This window comes from Sus scrofa, chromosome 1, assembly GCF_054392235.1.
Source record: "Sus scrofa isolate SSC_HxYL_T2T_F1_AM1 chromosome 1, Sscrofa_HxYL_maternal_Yorkshire_Landrace_v2.0, whole genome shotgun sequence".
NCBI classification, from domain to species: domain Eukaryota; kingdom Metazoa; phylum Chordata; class Mammalia; order Artiodactyla; family Suidae; genus Sus; species Sus scrofa.
This window is the reverse complement of record NC_139383.1, coordinates 136,866,117-136,892,775: the sequence shown is the minus strand read 5'-3', so window position 1 is coordinate 136,892,775 and position 26,659 is coordinate 136,866,117. Positions and strand designations below refer to the sequence as shown.

General features: G+C 43.6%; 1 protein-coding gene across 28 annotated transcripts in view; it reads right to left on the bottom strand.

Moving 5' to 3' along the window:
- Nucleotides 1–26,659, bottom strand: part of FRMD5 (FERM domain containing 5) — a 333,353-nt gene that overhangs the window by 55,742 nt on the left and 250,952 nt on the right. For 4 of the 28 annotated variants that reach the window (XM_084971719.1, XM_084971665.1, XM_021096613.2 and 1 more), the window contains exon 2: nt 1,575–1,745. The exons of the other annotated variants lie outside the window; for them this stretch is intronic. The gene's annotated coding sequence lies outside the window, so the exon portion shown is untranslated. The remainder of the gene's footprint in view (nt 1–1,574; nt 1,746–26,659) is intronic. 28 annotated transcript variants of the gene reach the window in all.

Sequence of the window (26,659 nt, the reverse complement as noted above, 5' to 3'; positions counted from 1 at the left end):
AGGATTACCAAAAACTCAGCCAAGCTTGTTAGAAAAAACACTCAGCATTTTGTATCTGTGTGAAGCTCATATTCTTTCTCTGTTTCTTTCTTTCTCTCTCTCTCTCTCTCACACTCACACACACACACATCCTTCCTTTCATACAACGTTGCTCCAGATAATTTGTAAAGAAAATCCAGCATTTTGGGGTAAACAGACATCCTCCTGCATCCAAACCTAAAGACAGTTTGACGAAACATTGTATTGCCCTTTTTTTTTTTTTTTTTTTTTTTTTTTTTTTTTTTTTGCAAAGGGCAAATGAACATGCTATTTGGGCAAATCTGGAAATTTCTAGGGTTATGGAGCGTGGCCTGGGTGGCCAGGATCAGAAGCAACATGTCAAGCTCAGCATCTTCACTGGTTCTCATAATCCTGGAGCCTCTCCCCCAGTCTCCCTCCACCTCAGCAGAAAACTGTTTATTGGCAGTGTCAACAAATGTGGTGGGTTCTGAGCTGGACACATCCCACAATGAGAGGGGCCAGGATTTCTGAGTCCTTGTGCAGTTTTCTTTTCAATTATCCTATCAGTCACGCATGTTCCGTTGGAACTGAGGGAGGCAGAGAGGGAAAGGGCCCTGGGAAGGTGCACTGAGACTGAGCCCTGGGCTTGGACTCAAGGCCCTGCTCTGCCACTTCTCAGCTTGTGACCTCAGACCTGTCCCTTAACCTGTCTGAGCTTCTGTTTCCTTAGCTGCAAAACAAGATTCAATCTTTGGGGAAAAAGAATCTGAGAGACTAGATGTGATTATGTATGACTGGGTCACTTTGTTGGACAGCAGAAATTATAACAACCTTATAAATGAACTATACTTCAATGAAACTTAACAAAAAGAAAAGAAAAAAAGGTATAGCATGATATATGATTCACACTATATCTTTCTCTCTCTCTCTCTTTTTTTTTTTTTTTTTGGTCTTTTTGCCATTTCTTGGGCTGCTCCTGCAGCATATGGAGGTTCCCAGGCTAGGGGTCCAATCGGAGCTATAGCTGCCAGCCTACACCAGAGCCACAGCAACTCAGGATCCAAGCCGCGTCTGCAACCTACACCACAGCTCACGGAAATGCCGGATCCTTAACCCACTGAGCAAGGCCAGGGATCGAACCAGCAACTGCATGGTTCTTAGTCAGATTCGTTAACCACTGAGCCACGACGGGAACTCCTATATCTTTCTCTTAGGAGGCTCAAAACAAGAGCCATAACATACATAAAAACCCTGTGCATTTTTCCTACCGGCATCCCCTGCCCCGTGACCCCTTCTTCCCTTAGGCTGAACGGACTTGAAATGACGAGGCTTTAGCCATGAGGCTGTGCTCTCACGGAAGAGAAGCCAGTCCTCCCTGGGCAAGAACACTAGGCCGGGTCCTGCTACATGTCCACTAGTGCTGTGTCCCTGAGCTTATGCGGATGGCCACCATATTGGAAACCTGCCCCATGAGGCTCTCAAGGCACAGATTTGCGCCTTCTCCCTGTCCTAAGGCTATTTTCCTCAGACACAGTCAGAAAAAGAGTAGAAAACATCAAATATAAGCCACCAACCCAAACCCTTCGGAGGCCCGGCAGCTCTATTCAGTGCCATGGGGACAAAGGAGGCGCTTCTTTTCATTGCTCTTGACAGGCTCCCAGCACTCTGGAAGGTGTGAGTGAGGTGGAGGATGAGACACGAGACCACTCCAGCAGCCACCATACTTTTTAATGCCTTGGCATCAACTAGGATAAAAAGAAAAAGGCATCTGGCAGAATGTATTTCATTAAGTTAACTCTTGATTTCTCTCAAAAATCATGATTGGTTGTCTCTGGCATTAAAGCTACACGAGCCTCAGACTCTTCCCCCTGGAGTTGCCAGGTGACTGCCTGTCCTGGTGGTGGACAAAGAGGAGGTATAGACAGGGAGAGTTCAGAGCTCTCAGATTGGAGTCCCAAGGTCGCCACCCACAGCCACTCACATCCCTAGCTAGGACCAGATAGGTCATTCTCGTTGCTTCTCCTGAGAAGGACAGCCAGGGCTTCCCTTGAAAAGTCTCTCATCAGAGCAGATAGGAATCTGAGGTAGGGCTGCAGGGCATGGCTCTTGGCCTGTGGTCCCACTGATGGTACAAAGCCGCAATGATAAATGCCCCCCTTGCTGGCACTTGCCAGTGGAGACAACCTCACTGGAATAACAAAACTGAAAGTCCCAGGAGAAAAGTGAGACAGCCGGGCCAGGGGCCAAGCAGAGAGTGGAAAGATGGTTTATTGTGCAAAGCAACAGGGCAAAGCCCAAATCTCCCAAAAGTGGCTGTCCCAGCGGTGGAGATGGATAGAGGGGTGAAGCGAGATGGGAGGCAATGGCTAGCTCAGTTGAAGGCAGAGTTTCCTTAAGAAACAAATTTAGAACCATACCATGCACTGGTCCAGAGCATGGTATGGATCAGTGCATGGTTCTAACTGGCACCTACACTGGAATCCCCTGGAAAGTTGTTAAAACAGAATGCTGGGCCCCTCTCCTACAGTGTCTGGTTCCATGGATCTGGGGTGGATCCTAACAAGTTCCAGGTGATGCTGATGGTCTGGGGATCAATGGACTAGACCCAGCCTTCTCCAGGGTCTGTTGGTCACTAGCAGCTCTTGGGGCAAAGACTCCAGGGATGGGGGTAGAAAACTAGATATTTGAATTACACTACAGTCCAGCTCTGTCAGCACAATTCTCACTACTCAGTGTTCATGTTCTCACATACCAATACTGCAGACGAACCCTGCTCCTTCCCTGCCAGGTTTTCAAATTCTGCCTTTCATGACAGTGGGCAGCTGCCCAACGCTGGCTGGAAAGTTCAAGTCCCCAAACGCCATTTACTTTCAATGGCTAAGTAGCCCAAAATTCACTGCACTTTCACCATGAATTAGGTCATCAGAAAATAGAGCTGGCAGGCATCATCAAACCTAATTCAGAGAAAGAGCTCCCTTCTCACCTCAGTTCTGCCTTCAGTGGCAGGGAGTCTGTTCCAGAACGTTTCCTCTCCTGGCCTCTAGATCTCCTGCCTAGGTGGTGGGCGGGGACTTGCACCAGACCTCTGCCTGCCGCTGCCTCCTCCCTGTATCTGTGCTCTTCAAGCTTCCCCGTCAGACTTTTGCCTTGGCTGTCACGATCAGCCTTCTCTTTTCTCTTTCCTGGGTAGGGATCCAGATGTGCCCCCATCAGGGGGTGGGGAAGTGGATGGGCAAGGGATCTCTGTCCTGAGCATGCTCCATGCCAGGGAGCCAAGTCTTTTTGTTTTATTTTTTGGCTGCAGTGTGCAGTGGCTCAACCTGGGATCTCAGTTCCCAGACCAGGGATTGAACCCAGGCTGAAGCGGTATGAGCACTGAGTCCTAGGCCACCAGGGAACTCCCCAGGGAGGCAAGTCTTCTGTGTTCAGCTTTGAGCAGGGCATCTGGGGCAGGAGGGACGGGAGGGAGTAAGAAAAGGCAAATTCTGGAGTTCCGTCATGGCTCAGTGGTTAGCATCCATGAGGATGTGGGTTCGATCCCTGGCCTTGCTCAGTGGGTTAAGGATCTGGTGTTGCCATGAGCTGTGGTGCAGGTTGCAGACATGGCTCGGATGCCGCATTGCTGTGGCTGTGGTGTAGCCCAGTGGCTTCAGCTCCGATTCAACCCCTAGCCTGGGAACCTCCATGTGATGTGGGTATGGCCCTAAAAAAAAAATAAATAAATAAATAAATAAATAAATAAATAAAAAAGAAAGAGAAAAAGAAAAGGCAAATTCTGAATGCGATTTCTTGGGCAAGTTGCTTTTCTCTCTGAGCCTCAGTTTCCATCTATATAAATAAGCTCACATCCCTTTATGGGCCCAAACTCTCTGATTCTGTTTTTAGTTGATTAAAGTAATCACACTCCAGGTCCATCTTCTCTTAAGTGAGGATAAAAAAAAAAATTTTTTTTAAAGGGTCATCAGGTAGCTTTACAGAGTAGATGTCTATTAAGACATTTATTGCTAGTTTAATTTAAAAAACTCAGAGCCATTGCTCAAAGTAAATGGAAAGATTAACTAAACACAATTCATTCAATTCTGGAAGCTGCCTCTGGCAGGCCTGAGACAGTGAAGACTGTTATGTCAAACTATTATGCTGCTAGGGGTCTGGTCATTTTACCTTCTGCTGTGAGAAGAGGAAAAAAAAAATCCTCTTAGGTCTTCCAAGGGACACCTACAGCCTCACACAGTGGGAAGTGCAAAGGAGCTTCTCAGGTTGGATCCTGAGGCTGTGCCCACTATGTCCTCTCCAGGCCCAGCTTCTCAGACTACACCCCAGAAGGCAGAGGCGCTTCTGAATTTTTATGTGGGAGGGGCTTGGGATAGTCTGAGGTTGGGGAGGGAAATGAAGTTTTATTTGCACGGCCCTGGGTATAAAATTAAGAAGCCTTCCAGCATCTAATAAAGAAGGGAGTGCAAGTGACAGATGGGAAGGGGCTGATAAAGTGTCTCTGACAATCTCATCCCACACTATCCTAAACTTGCCTGGAGGCAGAGCCTCTGAACTGGGGCTGAGGCAAAGGCCAAGGGTGTGCTTTGAGGTGAGTGCCCCTGGGCTCCTGAGCTTAGTTTCCTGAGGGTTCTCCCAGTTGTAATACTTCAGTGGCTGAGAAGTAACAGGTGCCTCTTGGTCTATGAATAATTCTTGAGCTTAGAAACATATCTCTACAAGGGCACTGGGTGTAAGGTGGCATGAGCAGGGCATCAGGCAAAACCATGGTCCAGGCCTTTCAGTGTGATGGAGAGAGCAAACAGAGGTGCCAAGACTTCTGAATGTGTGTCAGCACTCCTCTAGTCACTCTCTGGCCTGAAGAATAGGGTGAATGCCAGAGAGGTGGAGCTCTGAGCCCAGCAGCACCCCTGAGGCCTCTGGCATATCCTGTCATCTCCATGCCTCTGCACAGCAAGACCGCTAATACTGAGACCAAGAGTCCCCTGAGGGCTGCACAGCAATGTTAGTCGAGATGTCACCACTGAAAAAATTTTTGCACATCTGCTGCAAACTAAATATTGTGTTACTTGAAGGCCAAAAAAATGGACGACAAACTACTGAAAAAATGCTCAATTCAATATATATCAAGAGCCTCCCTTGAATAAGGAATTACCTGAGTGTTCTCAGGGGTTGCAGAGATAGATTTAGAGCCATCTGAAAAAGCAACTTGGAAAAGCCATCCTCCTTCCTCCAATCTCACAGCACTCACTATCTGTACCACTTAACAGTCCTACTGCTGCCTCTCCTGTGTTCATGTCCCCTGCCCTCTCTGTTAATGGAGGGAGATGGAAGCATGGTACCCAGTGTGCACACTCATGGTGCATGGCCCAGGGCCTTGAACATGATCCTCAGGAAGTGTTTGTTGATCAGCTACTAAATGGTATGACCAGGCTAAAAGCTGAAGACTAGCAATAGCTCAACTTCCCTAACGAGGTCCTCCCTCCTGGGTCTTCAACTCCTAATACCCAGTGAAATGGGTGTAGAAAAGAACACAGCAAGATCATGTTGGGGTAAGGCTGTTCCTGGAGATGGAGAAGCAGAGTCAAATTTAACCCTAGAAATTCATTCCAGGATTGGCGCCCCAGGACCTTCTGTCTAGTTTACCAATTCTAACTCCACAGGCTGCACCTGAATGGAACAGGGGCCTCCTGGCCTAAATGCCACCAGGCAATAGCAAGTGGCCTGCAGTATAGCCTGGTTCCAAAATAGCTGCTCAGCCCACCCACACATAGTCATGGAAAAGGGAAATACAGCTCTGCTGCCAGAAAGGTCTCTGTCTGGGTCCCTGCCATTGGAAGGGGAATGAAAGGTTCCATACTGGACGAGACTAATCATTACATCTGTGTAATTAAATTGATATGAATCTCATAGCCAAGTTCCTTTTAGGGAGTTGATGTTGGAAAACACTTCCATGCTCCTGGGATCATGAGAATAGGATTTAGGATACACATATTTTTTCTTTTTGGCTGCACATGCAGCATATGGAAGTTCCCAGGCCAGGATCAAACCTGAGCCACAGCAGTGATCCAAGCCATTTCAGTGGTAATGCTGCATCCTTAACCTACTGCACCACAAGAGAACTACCAGGACAGTTTTAATTTCTGGAAAATATCAGACACTTTCCTATGGGCAAACCACACATGTCTCTAGAGATTTCCTCTTTCCTTTGCAGTTTTTTCTGATGCTTTTCCTGTCTTTCTACAATATTTCCCATCACCTGACCATGGTGCCACAGGATCTACTTTGGGCTTCAGATTGATGGGTGACTAATATCAGCTTGGATACCTGCCTTAGCACTTGTTATAGGTCAGGTTACACAGGAAGTGACTCTGGGATGGACTGTAGCACACGGGATGTTTTAAAGGAGTGCTCTTGGGATCAAAAGCCATGGACAGGATTGGAAGAAAGCTGAAGTGGGCAGAGGGAGAAGGCGAGCTACGATGCAGGCCTTGTGTTGACTTGGCTGACCCCTAGGGAGCTCTGGAGCTAGAATGGCCCTTCAGAGTTATTTCAAGTTGAACCAAAATAGCCAAGCCTTGTACACCCCTGCCTAGAGTAGTCACTGGATATGGACCACTGCCAACAGCACTCCCAGGGGGATCCAGTGTCCAGTGGGACATCTGAGTCCACCACATCACTCTCAACACAAACCTCAAATCATGACTATTTCTTTTCTTTTCTTTCCTTTTTTTTTTAGGGTCGCATATGTGGCATATGGAAGTTCCCAGGCTAGGGGTCAAATCAGAGCTACAGCTACCAGCCTACACCACAGCCATAGCAACATGGGATCTGAGCCACATCTGCGACCTGCACCAGAGCTCACGACAGTGCCAGATCCTTAACCCACTGAGCGAGGCCAGGGATCGAACCCGCATCCTCACAAATACTAGTCAGGTTTGTTAGCTGCTGAGCCACAAAGGGAATTCCCTAATGACCATTTCTTAAGAGAAATGTGCAAAACATTCCAGAGGCATTCTCTCTAATGCTAACAATTCCATAAGAAAGGTTTCTATTAACCATCTTTTACAAAACAGGAAACCAAGGCTCAGTGGAATTAAATGGCCTAAGACCACACAACTAGAATGTGAGGCTCATATCCAGGCCTGCCTTGCCCCACAGATCACACTCCTATTCTGTTCAATTCCCATTCTTTGATTTTCTCATATGGCCTCTGTGGAAGTAGCTACAGCTCCATCCTTCTATGCAGGTTTGGGTTGGATTTATAATCCTCTGACTAGATATCTAAATGCATACCTAAGCCTGTTGCTTGAATTATTTCCCAAATCTTTGAATCACTTAGAACTGGGCACTATTCAACCAGAAAATCACTCCTGCAGGAAAAAGGACAGATGCCTGTCTTCTCTATGAGGATACACAAAATCTAACAGGAAACCAGTAACTTAGTCAACAATATTTGAAGATGAGAATAAGAAATGAGCAGCATTTAAAGCCAGATTTCTTACTTTTTTCTTTTAGGTTTTTTGGACCAGAGCATTTCCATATCTCTATACCCTGGAGATTAAGGATCAGCTGTAAACCAATCCCAAACCCCCTAGATGGGGGAGTGGAGGCAGGAGCCAGGTGTAACATGCGAGGGCACATGCGCTTTCTATACCTCGCTCTTCCTTTGCACACTTCACATATCCTTAAATTTTAAGACGACACACACAGCCCAGAGGGAGTACTGGCTCATGACAAGAAAAGCTCCTACCTCAGCAAAACAATGCATCACTGGCAAGGTGATTTAGCCCCATGGGTTTTTCTCCCCAGGTAGAGTGTTTTGTTTTGTTTTTATTTAAAAAAAAATCATTTCTTTTTAGAGTGTCTTATATGTTGTTCTCTGGGGTGCTTTTTTTCAATTCATCCAAGATGCTTATTTAGAAAGCATGTGACATCAGACTGTAAGAAACAGAGGCAACAGAATGGGCTCTGGAGCAGCCCCTGGCTATGTTCAAGTCCTCCCTGCACTTCAAGTGAGAATTCTTTTGAGGCTGTATTACTGATAGCTGTTCTCCCTGCCCAAGAAGACTCTAGAGAATGAAGAGTGATGGGATGATTCCCTTAATTTTCCATTAACTAGGAGGTGAACCTTATTTGGGGGTGGGGAAGAATTTTCCACAAATTACATTGAGGAGATACATGTCATTGCAGAGGTAATGGGATGGTGTGATGGAATGAGACTACCGCAAAGACCTCGCAAAGGAAGGGATTTATGAACTCAGTCTTGAAGGATAGAAGCTTGCCAGCCCAGGAGTGGGAGAACTGCACAAGGAACAGCATGTCCAGAGCAGGGCATGTTCTAGGAATTTTACCCAACTGCCATGGCACAAGGAGGTCTGATGCAAGACATCAAGATGAACATGGATTATTAAAAAAAAAGATGAACATGGAGAGGCAGACAAGGGCTGGATGGTGAATGGCCTCGTATGCCATGCTAAAGAATTCATTCTGTCAGTGATGGCAAGGGCTGGAAAGATTTTAAGTAGGAATAAGATGTGATTAGATTTCATATTGGTAGGGGAAGATTGGAAGAAGGCAAGACTAGAAGTAGGAAGACCAGATGAAAAATCATTGTAACAATCCAAATGAGCATTGGTGGACATGCAGGCTAAGATAATGGTGATGGGACAAAAATGGGATGGATTAAAGAAAACTTTAGGCAGCAGAATAAGCAAAGTTTCAGTGACTTTTTTTTTTTTTTTTTTTTTTTAGGGCAGCACTGGCGGCATATAGAGGTTCCCAGGCTAGGGAACTGTAGCTGTAGCCACTGGCCTAGGCCACAGCCACAGCAACGCAGGATTCAAGCCTTGTCTGCAACCTACATCATAGCTCATGGCAACGCCGGATCCTTATCCCACTGAGTGAGGCCAGGGATTGAACTCACAACCTCATGGTTACCAGTTGGATTTGTTTCCACTGTGTCACAATGGGAACTCCTCAGTGACCAATTTGAAGAGGGGTGTGAATGAGATGCAGAAATGGTGGACAATTTCCACAAGCAAGGAGCTCAGTTCAGCAAGAAGGCTGGGAGAATATGTTGAAAAGCAATCTTTGAATTGAGCATCATCACGACGACTCTGGTGAATGGGTCATTAATTCTTTCAAGGTTCCAACTATTGAATTAATTAAGGAACTAATTAAGTTTTCCTAGATTGGTCATTACATTGATTTATTTTTTAGAGCACATGATTTTTTTTTTTTTTGGCAAATGTTAAAAATAATGTTTGCTAGAATTCATTAACTTCTTATAGGTACCATGGTTGAATTCAATTATCAAGGCACAAATATCATGTTTGTATAAACAGAGATTTATATAGTCCTTTCAGGTTAGTTTTAGATGCTCTACTCTGACCTTCTATAGCATTCTGGACATACCCTCACTTTCAATATATTGTAATGATCTACTGTTTTGTCATGGAGCCAAGGTGGATGGGACAGGGACCCTGTCTTACTCCTTTTGGTATGCCTCATCCTTGAAACATAGCAGGTACTCGAGAAAAGACTAAATCAAAGCTTTAGTAAAAATGAAAGTAAAGTATATTGAACAAATCCCATTCCAAGTGCCCCTTCCTTAGACTGGCCAGCAGAACTGAAACTATCTGCACAAAAACCTACGAGGATGCTTCTGTTGACCCAGCAACTGAGTCTCTGCACTAACTTCAAGTAGTATACTGGTGATCACCACTGAACCAGGGAGTCAGTTCCAGGCACAGGAAATGCTATACATCTTAAGATTTAGCTCATCAGCAGGGGCTCCTGAGACAATATATTTTTTTTAACCTCCAAGATTCTTACTCAAGAAACATATTAAGAGAGCTACTGGTGCTTATATTTATCGTCACATTAGCCATGACAGCTGCAAAATGTTTTCACTTTAAGTTGAATCTCAAAAGCTTCATTTGCATTTTCTCTAACTCAGGGATATTGTTAGGAAAAAACCAGGGTGGAGGGAGAGGGAGGGAGAGGATGTTTCATCTTTGGTTCCTCTAAGCTGAATTAAATATTTTAAATCAATCATCTCTGATCTGTCATTAGGGGATTTGTCCACATTTTTTTTTTTAACACAAATTATAGCTTCTAGGAATTTACAATTTAAGAATTTGTGAAGGTCAAAAATATGAAATTCTAACATCTGAAATGATAGCCTCAAAGACAAGAGTCCCTTACCACCCCCTCCCTCTTCTAGAGCAATCTAGTACAAGGGCTACTGCTGAGACATTTCCAAATGCAGCAACACTGAAACTCATTATAAGTTTTAACAACTTGCTTTTCAGAGTCTTTGGGGCTTTGACAACCTAAATTTAGGTCTCCTTAATGGAATGGCTTTGCTTTAGAAAACAGATTTTGTCAAGGGTTTTATAACCCCACTCTTCCCCCAATTCATTTAACTTTACTCTTTTGGAACAAGAGAAAGGGGAAAGGGCCAGGAGAAAGCCAGAATTACTTAGCAGTGCCTTAATTTTAAATGTTTATGATGAAATAAAATTGTTACTTTCAATGACAACATATGAAATTAAAATATAAATGAGTTGTGAGTAATCAGACACTCATAATCATAAGACACAATACACTTTCCTGAATAACACTGTTCCATAAGATAGAGAATACTTTAATATTTAAGGGTTAATTAAACCCAGAACTTAAGGTTTTGGATATTTCACAATACTTTTTTTTTTTTTGGTCATTTTTTTATAGCCACACCCACAGCATACGGAAGTCCCCAGGCTAGGGGTTGAATTGGAGCCGCAGCTGCTGGCCTACACCACAGCCACAGCAACGAAGGATCTGAGCCACGTCTGTGACCTACACCACAGCTCACGGCAATGCTGGCTCCTTAACCCACTGAGCGAGGCCAGGGATCGAACCGGCATCCTCATGGATACTAGTCGAGTTCTTTATCACTGAGCCATGATGGGAGCGCCTCCCAATAGTTTTTAATTCTCCTGTGTACTAGGTAGAATATTATCCTTCCTGGAAATTCATGTCTACCTAAAAGCCTCAGAACAGGATCTTATTTGAAATAAGGTCTTTGTAGATGTAATTAGTTAAGATGAGGTCATCCTCGAGTAGGGCAGGGCCTAAATCCAATGGCAAGTGTCCTTTTAAGTTCATGTGGAGACAGACACACAGAAGAGCCAGGGAGGCAGGGTTGTCATTGACCACTAGAAGCTGGAAGAGGCAAGAAAGGACTCTTCCCATTGTGGGTTCGATCCCTGACCTTGCTCAGTGGGTTATGGATCTGGTGTTGCTGTGAGCTGTGGTGTAGGTCACAGACACGGTTCCGATCCCGCATTGCTATGGCTCTGGCATAGGCCGGCGGCTACAGCTCCCATTAGACCCCTAGCCGGGAACCTCCATATGCTGTGGAAGCAGCCCTAGAAAAGGCAAAAAGACCCAAAAAAAAAAAAAAAAAAAAAAAAAAAAAGAAGAAGAAGGACTCTTCCCTTGAGCCTTCAGAGACAGCAGGCCCTGCTGACACCTTAATTTCAAACTTCTAGTCTTCAGAACTGTGAGAAAATAAATTTCTGTTGTTTCAAGCTATTGGGTTTGTAATCATTTGTTATAGCAGGAAACTGATACAACTCTTTCAGGGCAAAGTTCCACTTTGTTTATGGCAGGCCTTTTGGCAATAAACATGGCCTTGTGTTAGTTAATGTTTTTCACTTATACATGTATGTTATGGTATCATATGTGTATGCAATTTCATCATATATCTGAGATGACAGCTTCAAATTTCAACAATATTTAAGTTCCCCCAGCACACAGCTGCATATGCCAAACTAAATGTTCGATAACCCAAGAATTTATTTGTATCATTTAAAAAAGGAGATGCTACCTAGAGAAGATACAGATGTTTTTCAGAAGTTACCTTTCTTTTAGGCTTAGCTGGACTCCCTGGAGTCTGTCCCAGGCATACATAGTCAAGGGTCAGCCAGAGATTTGGGTAGAATTTACGTACAGAATTTGGGGCTCCCTGCTGCTGTGGTTGCCCCAAACTCTGACTTCTTTGCATTTGATACAAATTGTGGGTTTCTAGGAGTCTTAACTGCCTTATAGGACACCAAAAGGGACATACCCTCTAGCTAAAAGCCATGCAAGAATGGGAAGCTTTCCCACTGCTATTTCCTCCCTTTAAGAGTAGACCATCCTTCAATTTCTGCTGCTTTCCAATCCTGCTCCAGTGGCTTTAAGTGGTTATGTTTTATATTTTGTCCAGCATTTATAGTGGTTATCTGTGGAGAGCTGGTTCAATAGGAAGTATGTGGTCATTTAAGGAAGGAGAAATGTCCTTCACTAAAAATTTTGATGCCTTTTTTTTTTTTTTTTTTTTTTTTTTTGGTAAAAATCTTTCCTGAATCTCAAGAACTAGAAAGGTACTACACAAAAGCCAAAGTAATAGCCCCTGGCAAACAAAGGGAAGTGATTTAAATGACCACTCAGATATATGCCCAAGAGTGGGATTGCTGCGTCATATGGTAGTTCTATGCATAGTTTTCTAAGGTACCTCCATACTGTTCTCCATGGAGCATGATAATGGGAGAAAAAAGAATGTATACATGTATGTATAACTGGGTCACCATGCTGTACAGTAGAAAATGAACTGTACTGGGGAAATAACAATAAAAAAATAACAACAAAAAAAAAAGACCACTCAGGAAATCTCAACTTAATTTTTCAAAAATACAAACTTCTATTAGTCTGTGACATTAAATATCAGTAGGAACAAAAAAGCGTACTGGAACTTGAGCCTTTTGATGTCTGCCACACTCCGCTCCTGTGCCCACCATGAGGACACTGATACCAAAATGCATTCAATGTCATGTACGCTCAGCTACACACACCCACATGCAGCCAACTCCAAACATCCTGAAGTGTGACACAGCCTTTGTGAACATTTCTTAGGGAGCAAGGGGTACACAATATAACAGAACAAAACTTTCTCCCAAATGACTTTTGAAGCCTCTTCCTCTGTCTACACCCCTTCTCCTCTGAGGTCTCCCTTTTGCAGTTCCACCCAGCCCCCTTGTTCTCTCCCCTTCTCTCTCTGATTTTTTTTAGGGCTGCACCTGGGGCATATGGAGGTTCCCATGCTAGGGGTCAAATCGAAGTTGTAGCCACCAGCCTGCATCGCAGTCATAGCAATGCATATCCAAGTCACATCTGTGACCTACAGCTCACAGCAACACTGGGTCCTTAACCCACTGAGTGAGGCCAGGGATCGAACCTGCATCCTCATGGATGCTAGTCAGATTTGTTAACCACTGAGCCACAACGGGAACACCTCCTCTTTCTTTTTAATTAATTTTTTTTTTTTTTTGGCTGCACCTGTGGCATGGGGAAGTTCCCAAGCCAGAGATCAAACCTGAGCCACAGTAGTGACAATGCTGAATCCTTCACCACTTGGTTACCAGAGAACTCCTCCTCTTCTCTCTCTGTTTTGAGGTGAAGCTCTCAACGGCTTCAAATCTGCAGTTCTCTTCTCACAGCAAAGGCAGAATAGTCCAGCCACTCCACCGAAGGAGTCTCCCCTGGGGTGCGGTGGGGTGTATATACGTGTGTAGCTGTGTAGCTTGACTGCACAGTCATAATTTAATAGCTTTCTCCTGTCATAGTTGCATATTCATACACACATGGAAACAGCAGGAAAGAAAGGGGTGCATTCCAGGAGGGTGGAGTCTGAGCTGACCGTGTGCCTGGCCCTGTATTTACACATATTATTTCTAACCCCCTCCATTTTTCAGATGAGGAACGTCAGGCTCACTGTTCATTCTCTTTCTCCCCAGCCCACAGCCTCTGGGATGTCAGTAACATATTGATGTAAAATGCAGCAGAAAACAGGAAGGGTATTTCTGGGAGTCGTTGGGGAGAGGACATGGAGTAGAGGCTGGGTTGTCTTGAGCTCAGGAGCAATCTAGAAGGGCTGGGGGAGTGGTGGTTCAGAAAGATTTAAAGAAGAGTCCACTAGACGGGGTAGGGGCTCCAGGGGTGGGATGGGGTCTCGGCTCACCTTGTGCTCCTCTTTCCCCTTCTTTCCCACATGGTGGTCACATGGCTGCTTCTCTGTTCCTCACACTCTCCCAGCTCATTTTTAAAGACAGAGACACTCCGAATGGCGATATGGTTAATTTATTTACTAAAGCTAATTAGAGTTGATACTCTGGAAGTCTCATAGGCAATTTCAGTCTTTCCAACACTAAATGACACCATTTCACACAGCACATGACTTACCTTGGTTCACCCATACACTAAAGAGTTCAAGCTTCTAAATTCCCAAACACCTTCCCATTTTGGGGTGAACTGATTTGAAAGAAAAAAATAGTGTCTGTAGCAGTGACTGCTTTTAAAATTATCACTTGAGTAGAATTTAATGGGTACGTAAGTGACTTCTGTTTTACTGTATGATATCCTTTAAAATCTAAATTTCCTGGCATAAATATCTTCAATGATTCATTTTTAGCAAGCATTACATAGGGTTGGCTGCTGGATATTTACCTTGGATCTGAGAGTATGTGTGAAGAATATGAGCTAGGAAATATACTATTGGTAGATTACAAAAAGCCATGCGTGGCTACAAAAATTTCCATTTATACTGGTTCTAAACTCCATATAGTTAGAAGCTGTCATCTCAATTTCACACTGCTAACTTGGAGTTAGGCAAAAATCGACAGTTAAAACTGCTTTCCCATTGAGTTCAGGTATTGTTTTATAAGAAGCAATTTACAAAAGAAAATGCATTTGAAGTTTAAAATTTTGATTCTAAAATGACAGTTTTTATGATCTCTGGTTTTAAGGAGGTTTCAAGGAATTGGGAAGGCATGACAAACAAAAAGAAGAATGAACATACGATGAAAGAAGATAGAAAAGGAGGCAAGGGAACTGGTGAGCTGGGTCACTAACAGAGTGATTCAGAGGTGAAGCCCACAAGCCAGGGGAAAGCACAGCTGCATGTTATGCGTGATAGAGAGTGTACCTGAGAAAGTTTAAGTTTTTTTTTTTTTTTAATATTTTTACTTTTTAAAAAAGTTGATTTACAATGTTCTGTCAATTTCTGCTGTACAGCAAAGCGAACCAGTCATACATATATATATATATACATATACATTCTTTTTCTCACATTATCCTCCATCTTAAGTGTTTTTTGTTTGTTTGCTTTTTGGTCTTTTTTAGGGCCACATCCATGGCATATGGAGGTTACCAGGCTAGGGTCTGAATTGGAGCTATAGCCACTGGCCTACACCACAGCCACAGCAATACCAGATCCGAGCCACATCTTTGACCTACACCATAGCTCACGGAAACGCCAGACCCTAAACCCACTAAGCAAGGCCAGGTTATCGAACCTGCATCCTCATGGATGCTGGTCAGATTAATTCTGCTGAGCCATGACAGGAACTCCTTAAGTTTTGATGAATTAATTTTTCCTTGTTGATGAGGCAGAGGCAGCTGGGCTACATGAAAATGAAGAGACAACTAAAAACCTGCCACATTTCAAATACCTCGAACATTTAAAAATCTTTAACCCTAGCTGTTAGCAAAAGCTAAAAAGTCACCAAGCTGATGTCTTTTCTTCCCCCTTTGGCTGCATCTGTGGCATGTGGAAGTTCCCAGGCCAGAGATGGAACCCGAGTCATAGCAGTGACCGAGCCACTATAGTGACCATGCTAGATCTTTAACACACTGTGTCACAACAGAACTCCCCAGGCTGATGCTTTTTAAATGACTATCCTTGTTTACCCTCCTGTAGGTGGAGATGCCAAATAAGAGAGGTGGGGAGGGTCAATCAATGCTGAGTGAGAACTATGTGTTAGGCCCCATGTTAAGCATTTCACATGCACTCCTTTACCTTATGAGACAGATGCTATTATCAAGCCCATTTGACAGATGGGAAAGCTAAAGCACAGGAAAGATTGGTAACGTGATAATTATCACACAGTCAGTCAGGGACTGAGCTGGGAGTTGAAACTAGGCAGTTTAACCATAGAACCCAAATACATAATCACTGTGCCATATGGCATTTTCTAAAAGAAGCTAGAACTGGTTGATAGGATAAAGGGGACTGAAAGTGTGTAGTACTCTAACACCTGGTTGCTACCTGGAAAATCTGTTAGGACATCGTGGTAGAAGTCTGGAGACCTCTTGGGTGTTATTCTTTGACACCCACCATTACTTTTAAGTCAGGGAAAAAAGAAACCTACCTCAAGCTATCCTTTCTTCTAAATTCAAATATGAACAAGGGAAAGAATTAAAAATGTCTGAATTTTTTGATATAGTCACTTCATTGTATTGAAATTTCTAAAAAATGTCAAACACTCCTTGAGGGGAACTTTTCAGTAATGTGGTGGTTGAATCATGTGGCAATTATGAGCCTAACTTCTAAAGCAGTTTCCATAAAGAGGGTGTAATTTTTTTGAAGGATGTATAAATACACACACATACCAATACTCTCTCCCTATAAGACATCTTCAAGCCAAATTTCCATTTCTTTCAGGCTCTATTTATATGCAAGCAGTTCTAAGAATTCTCAGAAAAGGACAGGCCCGATACTGTCCCCTCACTGGCATCCCTTAGGGCAAAAGTCCTCATCCATTTTTCAGGCATGACCCACTTTAAGGGTTCGGCCTGTGTGGTGAGTCACATGCACATCTTCTAAGGACCTGGATGGGCTGCAAATGCCATGAAATGAAAATGACTAAAATGTTCCAAGTCTGCTGCCTTCGTCTCTTTCTTATTTGCCATCTCTTCACAGGTCATTAGGTATAAATCACATTTTTGTGTAAAAATATCTAGAATTCGGGGACCCCTTGTGGGCCACTGCTCCTGTGTCACAGCCATACAGGCCAAAAGCAACAGCAAGTAGGGAACAGGGTTCCACTGGCCAATAGGCAAAGCCCACAAGGGAAAGCTTCAAAGAGGCTCACAGTTGCGGGGGGTGGTGGGAGCAGGGAACAGGACTGCAAACATCACAGCGAGCTCACCTTTTCCTGCCTTCGGGGATGACTCAGACAGGCCTTGCAAAGCTCCTTGAGGCTCTGACGCTCTCCACAGTAACCACAAAATCCTATGCCCTGCCTTCCCCTTGGTCCTGCCCCCTGCCATCTACATGCACGGCCCACATGTATCCCCCTCTACAATGGCCTTCCAATCCCTCATCTAAATCGTCTTAAGGCCCTTCTAACTTTCCACTCAGTGCTATAACTATTCATAAACATGTTCTATTTCCCATTAGACTGTAAGCTCCCTTTAGTAGGGCCCATATCCAATTCGTCCTTCTGGAACACATGGAGCCTTGCCCAGTAGATGTTCAACAAATACTGAATTAAACAAATGGTTCTGAAATCCAGTCTCTGAAAACTGAGAAATCATACGCAGCTCCGTGGAAACCATAGCACTGGATGGGCACCATTTGAGCCTCAGAATGTTCACTCCTTGAACAACACTGGAGCTGTCGGATTATTCTGCATATGCCGGCGGTGTTTTCTGTAAGTCTGCTTTGTGTTCTCACTAGTGTCCCAAAGGTGAAGCAGTCCGATTAGGCAATGAACACACATTATTCATGCATTAGGAGCCCTAAATTGAATAGCATGATACACAGGAAAATACCCTGCACACAAAGCATCCATTACAGACAGAAGTGATCTCTCACATCCTGCCATGTACTTATCTGGAGAGAAAGTGTACTTCAGGGAACTCTGCTTACTTAAAAGAGAACGAGGATGAAAGAAGAAAGGATACAGTTCCTGCTGCATGGAAAGAATGGCTTGGTGGGGGCACCTGTCAGGGAGCCAGGGGCCTTGGAACTTGCACTGGCCATCATGATGATGAGCTGTTCAACACGATGATGCCTCAGTGTCTCTGACTGACTCCTCCTTCCTCCCTGGTATGCAGGATGGCTGGGAGGTTGTCTCACACTGCAGGTTCTGATTTCCAACACCTCAGGCCCGCTGTCAGGGTCTCAGCCCTCCCAGGAGAGGTAGAAGCATCTAGGGAAACCTCTGGAGAAACCCACCCAAATCTCTGGTCTAGAGGCCTTGTCTGCTCAAGTGCTTCTGCAGGACAGGGAGGCTGGAGGGGTGAGGGCAGGAGGAGCATGTACAAAGGAGGAACCGGCCTCCTTGAATGAGATGCTACACCTACTCCTGTTCTCAAGAATGGGAGCAGGTCTTAGTATGGAACTGGCTTCACCTTTTATTTTTTTATTATATAGTTTAAATTTTCAATGTTTTTGCTTTTTAGGGCCACACTTATGGCATATGGAGGTTCCCAGGCTAGGGGTCGAATTGGAGCTACAGTTGCCAGCCTACGCCACAGCCACAGCAAATCGGGATCCGAGTCGTGTCTGCCACCTACACCACAGCTCACGGTAATGCTGGATCCTTAACCTGCTGAGCAGGGCCAGGATTGAACCCCCATCCTCATGGATCCTAGTCTGATTTGCTTCCACTGAACCACCACGGGAACTCCTGGCTTCACCTTTTGAAAGATGCATCTACTTGGATGAACTCTCACACCTTTCACACACCAGGGTGAAAGCTGATGACACCCTGGGGATGATGGGTCTGTGGGTTCTCTCTCAGCTGTATCAGGCATGCTTGGGGATGAACACACACCCCTACACGCACGCACTCCCCTCCCCAGGATCACATTAAGAGAGGCTCCAACTTGCCTTCTTAACCTTGGTTTCACCCGCAGCTTCTAAATGACGCAGAAAGAGGCCAAGCACTCCCATTTGATGGAGTTGAGTCCCCCGAGTGAGCTCAGCTTGGGACCTAGCATCCTGAAATGATGATGAGATCTTGAACAACAAGGCACAGCTGGGACATCCTTACCAGCAATAGCAAACTTCAGATTCTCATATGGTTTTCTCCAGCTGCCTTGTTCAGCTGTTTTCATCATCAGAGAGGGATACTAGGTGTTTAACAAAAAGAATGCTCCCCTAACCCTCTTTTTGGTACTCTGATTACGGGCAATGTGATACTGACTTTGAACATGGGGATATATATATACATATATATTCTAAAATATAATGTTTTTCATACAAACAGAAGTTGATTAAACTTGGATTTTTTTTTTTTAATTTTAAACATGGTATGGACAATAGTTAACGTTTTTTGAAGGTTCATTATGTACCAGGCATGGTGTTTTATAGAAATTATCTCATTTAGGAGTTCCCATCGTGGCTCAGCAGAAATGAAACCGACTAGTAACCTTGAGGACAAGGGTTCGATCTCTGGCCTCCCTCAGTGGGTTAAGGATCCGGCCTGGCCGTGAGCTATGGTATAGGTCGCAGATGCGGCTCAGATCTGGTGTTGCTGTGGCTGTGGTGTAGACCAGTAGCTATAGCTCCAATTCAGTCCCTAGCCTGGGAACCTCCATATGCTATGGGGGTGCCCTAAAAAGACAAAAAAAAAAAAAAAGGAAAGAAAGAAAGAAAAGAAAACGAAAAGGAAGGAAAAGAAATTATGGAGGGCATTATGATTACACATACAAGAATGAATAAGAAAAAAAAGACTATAAGGAAATAAGAGCAAATTTTATCAGTGTATTAAGCTGCTGAGGTTGAGGGCTTTTCTCATAATTTCTAAATGTTCTGTGATGTGAGAGTTTTTGGTAATGAAAAATACTTAAATTCATAGTGCTCTTAGACTTCAGGTACTAAACAGTCTGTGCTCTGGATAATTAAACATAGATTGCTCAATTTTCCACACACCAGACGACATAATGTGTGTGAAAGCACCTTATACACAGTAAGGGGTATAAGTGTTTTAGATATTATTGCCCCTCAGTGCATTTGAGGACGAGGCTGCCATATCAGAAAACTATTTAGAATGGCTCTTGTTTGTCATGGTGAGTGATATTCAGTAGAAATTCACATGCTACCAACCAAAATATCCTTATAATGAAAAAGGGCTTGCCCACTGTCTCTTTGAAAATAAAGAAACACTAACCCATGACAAACTCTATCCCAGCCAGACCTCCCTCCCACCTTGGGGGGAAGGCTAAACTGTGAAGGGGGCACATTATTCTAGGCCCACGTCTTGTATATACATCTGTGTGTGTGAGTGGTTCAGAGATGCCATGTGGTCAGACTGCCACAGAATGTCCCATCTGAGCTGGCCAAGTGGCTCTTGCAAGAGGAATAAGATCGAATAACAATCTGCTCAGCACAGTGAGCAGCTTCCTCCCCAGGTGGGAAAATCTGGAGCTGCCCCGTACTGACTTTTCACCATGCCCCACATAAGCAAATGCCACGCTAAATATATATTCCAAATACATTTCATCAGGAAGCCAGAGTAACACCAGCATTTGTGCTTAGGCTAATGCCCTGTTATATGGATTATAGCCAACTGGAATAAAATGAATATTCTCCACCACAATTCAATTGTTCTTTATACAGTTTTTAATGAGATTCTGCCCAGTGTCACAGTAGTACTTATGTAATTACTCTATATACCTCTGCCAGCAAGGAGAGAATGAAATCTCCTTATCAGGGTATTGCAAGCCCATAACACCTCAGCAGCCTGTCTCTCTCAGCACACTGTTGCATTTGGGATGGTCTGGGAGCACAGCTACCCTGCAGAGGGAACGCTTGGGTGACCCAGGCCTCAGTGCTGCAGAAGAGCTTTCAGGGGCCAGGATTGCACTTTGCTGACATTTCTCAAGAAAACGTTGTATGAAAAGAAAGGGAGCCTGCAACTTCTCAGCCAGGTCTCTCTAATCAGGATGGTCAGAGGGACACGTGTGGACGTGTGCACCTCAGTCAGAGGTTGCTGAAGGCACCTCTGCGGGAACCCAAGACAATCCATCACGGGAGGGCAGTGAGCAGGAGAAGATGGGGACAGAATCGAAAAATAGTTTATATGTTTCCTTGAGGAAAACTGTAGGTCATTAGAAAGCAGAATAAGGGAAAAAAGTGCTGCTGAGAAGCAGTTTAAATCTGGGAAGTTATCTCAGTCAGGAAGATGGGCCTCTGCCCTCTACTGCTGGGGAACGCTGGAAGCCAGGGGCTAGACCATGAAAAGTTCCACTGAGGCTTTGCCCTGCAGTCTCAGGAATGACTTTCTTCTCTACTGTAGCTCTGCTTCGGGCCACAAGAGGAGGAGGCTCCGAGCTAACCCCAGGGGCTGCATGAAATCCAAGATCATGACCTAGAACTTGCCCAGCAGGCCAGCGATTGTCAAGAGGATGTAGTAGCAGTCTTGGTTTCCACTAGAGTTCTCAGAGTGTTCCCAGGGAAGCAAAACTCCACAGAATCTGCCAGGGCAGAGTGTGGAGGAGCAAAAAGGGCCATTGCACAGCAAAGTCCTTGCTCCCACTTTCTGGGCTTCCCTCTGGTAGTGTCACCCCCATCCCTGCCCCAGCAAGGCCCAATCCTCGGCGGTAGAGGTGGGCAGACGTAGGAAGCAAGTGTCACCCTGCTCCACAATCAAAAGAAGATCAACCATGAGAGGCTTGTTCAGAGTGCAACAGGAAAACAAATGGGGACTCCCTAGTCCTGTGGTCTACACTGCACATTACTTTGTCCTATGTGGTTGACTTCACCCACCAACACCACAGACCATGTTGCTCACAAAGTTTTGCAGATCCTTCTTTGCACTTTATACCACTGGCCTTCCCACTCACTTCCCTCGCATTTCATCTCTAACCTCCCCTGCCAACAGCAACAATAACCACACCACACCTTAGCTACAATTTACACGCCCTGGGAAAGACCGCTTATTAACAAGTTTCCACACTGTATCTTTCATGTGTTAGCTGCACAGGTGGTAGTATTTGCAGTTAGGTGTGTTAATAGCAAGACTCTAGTAATAATAATGTTCAGCACATATTTAAACCTTCAAGGGGCATTTTCAGCCATTATGTAATTTTACAGTCTCAGAAAAAAAAAAAAAAAAATCATAGGCGTTCCCATTGTAGCTCAGCAGCAGGTTAAGAACCCGACATAGCGTTCATGAGGATGAAGGTTTGATCCCTGGCCTCACTCAGTCGGTTAAGGATCTGGCCAGCTGGCAGGTTGGCCATTCTTCCTAATTTATAAATGAAGAAAATGTCACTCATGAATGTTATGTGACTTGCCTAAAATTTATGGCACGGTTGAAACCAGTTCCCAGGTTTCTTGATCCTCACCCAAGGACTCATTCTATGAAAAAGTTCTGTGCTACCTGGGTGGAATGATCATTACAGAAGAAATTTGGCAGAGCTGAGCTGCACGTAATAGAAAGACAGCTACTAAGCCAAGCCTTGCCAGTGCCAGATTCGATTAAATATCATCAGGAAGAGGGCTACTCAGTTTGTGCCCTTCTCACCCCTTCCTTCTCACCTGCTGTCATGGGACTGGCACAGAACTGCACAGACCATGATGAAGGACCTTCTTCTGGGCCTGAGACACCTCTGTCTGTGGGCCCACCTAGGAGATGGAGGCTAGAGCCCAGGCATATGGGCAGGCTCATCCATGCCATTGACATTGCCTCTAAGCTTCTCGCTGAGGGGCCGTGAGAGACAGTGACTCGAAAGTTATATTTACAGACCCAAGTTATTCAGTTGGCCCTATGTGCTTCCCTCCCCTCCCCTGCCCCCAGCAAAGGTGCTGAGAGAAAGGACAAAGAATGTGGGGGCCAAAGTAAGATGAGTAATAATAAAGGGTAGGCCAAAGAATGACTCAAAAAGGTAAATGGGATTGCTTTCTATTCATCCAGACGCCATCCCCAAATACGGAGTTATCACCTGATCGCTGTGTGTGGGGACGGGGAGGTGACTCATCCTGGCTTGCCATATCTGAACAACAACTATGACATTTTACTTTGCATTTCTGTAGCTCTCTTTCTATGGTGCTTGGCACCGGCCACATCTACCTTCTCTAGGCGTGATGAAATAGTCTTGCCTAACAGGGGAAGCGAGGGAGCTGTCCATTTAGCAAGACTGTTCCTACCATCCTGCAAGGCCTAAGATGAAATTTACCTTTTTTCGTGAAGTCTTTTCTGAGTCCTTCCAATTATCGATGATATTTCCTTCCTTTAAAGGTTCATAACATACAACTCTAAATGCATATCTTTTTTTCATAGACATTTGTGCAGTATGGTCATTTCCCCACAAGAAGTAATCATTAGATTATGTTCTTTGGGAGTAGGGATTGTGTCCCACTCATTGCCCACCCCAAGGCCTGGCACTAATGCCCTGTCCATGGTAAGTGTTCTGTGAATACTGTTCAACAGACATGGATTCTTTGCTCCCTCGCCTGTACTGGGTCCTCTCACAGCACCTCCCTGCTATTCTCCCAGGCAGCCTGGACCATACTGAGCACTCACCTCTAGGGCAGTAACTAAGCACGGTGTGCTGTAAGCAAAGATGGACAAACTGATCTCCTGATTAGACTAGGTGATTGCTGAGGTTCCTTCTAATTCTGAAACAATACTTCTAAAATTTTGGCTAAGTGAAAATAAGAGATTAGTGAATGTGGATAATAAACACTGAAATAATAAATAAATGAAAAAGGAGTTAGGTGTGTCATAGGTTCAAGGAAAATATGAAATACTCAGGGGAGACTTTCTGGGAGGACATAATTTAAGGTGCTCTGTGAATATAGGAAGAACATCTCCCAGCAAAAGTGGGGGTGTTTCTAGTACAACAGGGTCTAGTTTAGGGAATATCTTGAAATGAGATCAAATGAATGTAGTATTGAGTAAATGTGGCAAGGAGAGTACAGGAAAGGCAAAAGGGTAGTTTGAATCAAGTGACAATCTGCAAAGATTGTGAACTCAGACACTGCGTGTGTGTGTAAATGTGATACATGAAGTATAGGTTTTGGAATTAGATTAGGATGAAATCTTGGCTGCCATGCTCACTAGCTCTGTGGCAGTTTATAAATTACGACAAAAGTTTCAGTTTCTTTATAGTGATCATAAGGATATATGTGCATTTTCTTATGAAATTAAATGAGATAAACAATATAAAATGCTTAGCACAGCACCTAGCACTCGTTCCTTTAACACATACTTACTGAGTATTTTGTGTGTGCTAGATAGTTTGCCAGGCATTTTACATGGTATCATCAGAAAATGGAAGTTAATTTTTTTTTTCTTCTTTGTCTTTTCTAGGGCTGCACCCAAGGCATATGGAGGTTCCCAGGCTAGGGGTCTAATTGGAGCTGTAGCCACTGGCCTACGCCACAGCCACAGCAGCGGGGGATCTGAGCCGAGTCATCAACTGACACCACAGCTCACGGCAACGCCAGATCCTCAACCCACTGAGCAAGGCCAGGGATTGAACTGCGACCTCATCGTTCCTAGTCGGGTTCGTTAACCACTGAGCCACGACTGGAACTCCGGAAGCTACAATTGTTATTAGCTAAAGAGACTATGCCTTTTCTTCCTGTATTCCCACAGCAAATTATAGCCCTTTGATTCTGAAACTAAGAAGGAAAAATGTCATTTTATTATATCTGTAATTTCACTTACTTGCCTTTGTTATATTTTGCTTAAAAAATAAAACAACTCAAAATTGAGTCCTCAGCTTTAGGTGCATTGTAAATGCAAATTAAGTAACAAGAATTTTCTTAAAGTCTCGACTTTTTAACATAGTCTCTCCTTTGTGCACAGAGGTGTAATCAAAAAGCCAAACACAGATCCTCCTCTCCTCTTGGAAAGTTGTCTCTTGACATAGTACCCAAAAAGACAACTTAAAAAAGACATGTATGGTTATGTGTCCCCTCTCCGGGGACAGTCTTCTCCCGTAGATGTAAAACAGGCTTTGGCAGCTGCTCAGTATCATTAGGCCAAGGGCAAGTCAACTGCTCTCTCAGGCTTAAAATAAAGTTATCATCTCAAACCAAAAATTCTAAGCATTTGACCAAAAAGAGAAAGCCAACGGAGATTCAGTTATCATGAGGGATTTCTTGTTGATCTTACGATCTATAGCAAATGCCTAACAGTCTGATTTGTATTTTTCTATGTACATACTTATATATGTATGTATGTAGGGTATTAAGGAAAAATTGCAAAAAGGCACTTGCTTTGCAAAAAGGGCTATTTTTGTGTGTAGATCAGTAAGTCATAAAACTTGAGTGAGGTTTGTTTTGCTAAGTATACAACTTCTTAATACATTTCATGAGCAATTAATTTCTGGGGAAAATATATTAGTTTCCAATAAAGGAATACATTATTTTCCTAGCCTATATGTTGCCTGTTTTCCAATGGGCTGTGGCTACTCTGGTTGTAACCAAGAGTAAGATGGCAACTTCAGAGATTGTTTTCTTGAGGTCTTGGCTATATAGGAAAACCAAGGTGTTCTCAGAATTTCAGATAGATAACTTGGGATTCATTTGGAGTTCATGTACTTTGGTGGGAAGCTCCCAACAAAGCAAAGACATAAGGATAATAATTAGTACATGCAAACAGCTATGCTTATTTAAGACTTGTGTAAGAAGAAAGCAGGGCACACATTCACTATTTCATTTAATAATTTGAATATGACACCATCATACTTAGAGTAGATCCATTTCCAACCTAATGCTTGGTACTCTCTAATCCCTGTTTATTTTTAATTGACACAATAATCTCTAGCTAGGATAAGGTATTTTCTCTCATAAATTTATAAATCTTTACAAAGGAAATTACTTCGGAGAAATTACTTCAAATGTCAAGTAACTCAAGGGACTTAATCTTAGAATTTATGTTTCTATTTTTAATGTTTTAATCGACACAATTTTTTTCCCCCTTAAGTCCCTTCAAGTATCGAAGGTACTAAATCACCTCTTAAATAAAAGCTCATAAGTCAGAATTTTCCTCCTCACTTAGTTCTTTTAAATTCAGCTGTTTTGTGAGATGTAAAATAAATAAATAAATAAATAAATAAAATCAAAGCAATTAAAATACACACAATGTGAGATGACAATTTTCTGCTCTAAAGTTTCCAACATCTCAGTTACTTAGAAACATCTGCTCAACTAAAAAGAATAGACTGAATGAGGGAATCTCAAAAACTCATTTAGTATATGATCCTGTCCCTGGATCATATGTCAATTAAAATATCAGCAAATGTAATTGCCTATATTAGGGTCTCCAAAACTTATCATTACAATACTCCAAAGCATCAAACAAAAATAATTTTAAACCATTTTTCATTTGTTAAAAGGTGCTATATTGCACTTTCTTTCTGTGTGCCTCCTTCCAAAAAGGCTGGAAATTATAAGTCTATGCCATTTTTTTTTGGTTCCACCCGCAGAATGCATAAATGGGCCAGGGATCAAACCGGCACCACGATAGTGAAAATGCTGAATCCTTAATTACTAGACCACCAGGAACCTGAACCTACACATTTTAAGAGCAGTACAAGCAAGGAAGGGACTACTAACGTTCATTAATCATTGGCTATTGTTTACATAACAATATTTATATTTAGGCTCTTTCTTTTTTGTCTCTGCAACATTGATTGCATTGTTATCAATTCATTTCTTTCAACTCTACCCTCTATGAAAGCAAGAACTACTATCATCTATCCCATATTTATTCTTTTACCTATACTATCAGGAGGCAGTTAAGTCAACCTTTTTTTTTTTTTTTTTTCCCTTTTTGCTTTTCAGGGCCACACCCAAGGCATATGGAAGTTCCCAGCCCAGGGGCTGATTCGGAGC